Here is a 2,617-nt window from a genome sequence, read left to right on the forward strand (position 1 = left end):
ACAAAAACACCTTAGATGATACATTCAGAATGGCAACTGAACACCACCAATGGGTTAGCAGGAGCCATCAGGTTGACACATTTCTGTTCAAACTTCAGGAGTGATGTTTCTCCTGCCTGAACTTCTTGTAGGCCTTCTCAGACCTGGCTCAGGAAGTTGTGACTGTACCAGTATTTTATAATTTAGGCCTATAAGTACCCACTTTCATAAAACTATACAAGTAAGATATCACCTCTTCTTTGTGTAAATCAGGTCCTTCTTGCTGTTGTATAGCCAAACAGAATACAGAAATAAATGGAGATTATAACTGCAATTGTCATCTATTACCCCAATTACAATTTTTTATAGTCACCAAAACCCTTCATCATTCTCCTTAACTTTATAAGTAACTGGTATACTTTTGTAGTTTATAACAATGAGATAGTACTTTTAATCTCATATTTGTACCATATTGAGAGGCCAGCTAAGGTTTTGATTAAAAGGTAAAGAGGTTCTTCTACCAATGGAGGGAGACTAAAGGCCGAACAAATTACCAGTCCCTTGTGACTTGGCTGTGTCCTTTTAGAATGGGAGTGTGAGCTCAAGGACACTAGGGCAGGCGGTGAGCACAGAGGCACATAATGCAGCCATCGCCCAGCCTTGTGCTCCACACTTAGCGCATCTTACATGTAACCTCTGTTGAATTAGTGCAATCATCTGTCATGATGGAAATCATCAAGTGCAGGTCGGTGTTTGTTTATATAAAATGTATGCCTTCCACTAGCTCTCTGGGTCAGTCCATATAAACAATTTGAGATACATAGTCAATATACTCTGAACGTAATATACTGAGTCATTTTTAAACCCAGTCGTAAGCAAGTTCTTGGGATGAGGAGACCGACTGGCTTCAGAACAGTGCTTAGGACCTAAGGCAGTTTCCTCCAATTCTTAAAAGATTTCTTTCAATAGGCTTGGGGTTTGGAACAGGAGATTGTACCATGGGCTACAGGATCAAGGAAGGCTTTTAAATGTAATAGCCAAAGCAGTATGCCCAAGGCCTGCCTCAGTTGTATCCTCTCCTCAACTATTCCTCCTGCAAGTGAAAAGCCTGTGCAAACAGATGGGAAGCCATCAGAGCTTAGCTCAAATCCACACTTGTATCAGCTCATGCAGTCAGAGCTGCACAAAGTTGGAGAAGCCATTCTCTGAATGGGCATTCACTAACTCTCCTGACTGGCAGCTCTGAATCTAGGTGTGATCTCACAGCAGACTTTCCCCAGCTCACACTGATAGGACCCCTTGGCTATGATAGTATTTTCCATCAACAGTGAGGAACTGCCTCATCCCACACAGCTTAGGCGGTGAGCGATTTAGAAGGTGCCCAGTGGGGCATGAAATCTAAAGAGGAAATGCCAAAACTCTGGGAAGAATTTAGGTAGGTAGGGTGTGATTACTGAAGTTGAAATCTGTCCAGACCATTGAGTTAACCGCTAATGCTATAGAAATGAATGTTTCGGGCTCATTAAATTACTTCATTCTACCTGAACCTATTAATATTCTCTAAGTCATTTTTAAAAAATCCTATGTACCAGTAAACATGAATAATGAAACTGGGTAAACCTTGAGCAGATGGCTGCCTTAATGGAGCAGTATTCAAACCACAACCCCTACTCTAGAATCTGAGATGGCTGTTTTTGGTCACTGTGATTGCCATAAGCACATGTCATCAAATTCCCATGGGTAATGGGGCTTTGGGGCAATGTAACAGAAAATTGCCCTGCATATATTCACTAGCAATTAATTCTGAAATATGCATGATGAAACTGAGACAGCCAATGATTTAGAAAAAAAAAAAGGTATTTTAACGATGTCCTTGGTAGCCTTTGCATAGAGAAAGCGATAAGGCAACTGATAGAGGTGGCACAGGAAGAGATTCCTTTGTTGATGCTGACTCTTCTCTGGCCCTTGAAAGTCAGTAGCACTAGTTGCCCTGCCCTATACTCAGACGTCTTCCTCAGGCTCAAGTTGAGAATAGAGTTCATCTCATCCCACTCTGGAATGAAAAAGTAATGGGCAATAAGTTTAAGTGTGTGGTAGACCTAGTGTGCGTATGAGTATGTACAAGCTCCGAGTGACCATGTCTTGGGCATTTTCAGATTCTGTCCTGTGCTGAGAAAATGACAAAGCCTTGAGGGCAAAAGAAAGACATCCCACCTCATCAGATGGTTTCACTGCATGACACTGCTACTACCCTGAACCAGCTCACAAAGGGGAGACACCCAATAACACACTGATTTGGAAGAAATTTGGAGCGGGCTTAAGCATAGCTAAAAGCTGCTCCCAGAATTCAAGTCTGTTGCTTGGCTCAGATCGGTTACCAGGACAGACTGTCCAACACAGGCTACACCATATCACCAAGCCAGGGTTCAGGGCTAGGCAAAAGGACGACGTAGGCAAATCATATGGTAGGAAGCAGCTGCAGGCCAGTGAGATTTTCCAAGTGCTAGTTTGGAAAGAAATCAATGCCAGTTCCTATATTATTTCAAAGTCTTCAACTTCGAGTGTTTTAGTAAGAAGTACCCACAAGACCAACATCCTATGATGAGGCAGGTTAAAGAAGGAAACAAGAAATGGCAAA

Source organism: Pteropus alecto, unplaced genomic scaffold, assembly GCF_000325575.1.
Source record: "Pteropus alecto unplaced genomic scaffold, ASM32557v1 scaffold107, whole genome shotgun sequence".
NCBI classification, from domain to species: Eukaryota; Metazoa; Chordata; class Mammalia; order Chiroptera; family Pteropodidae; genus Pteropus; species Pteropus alecto.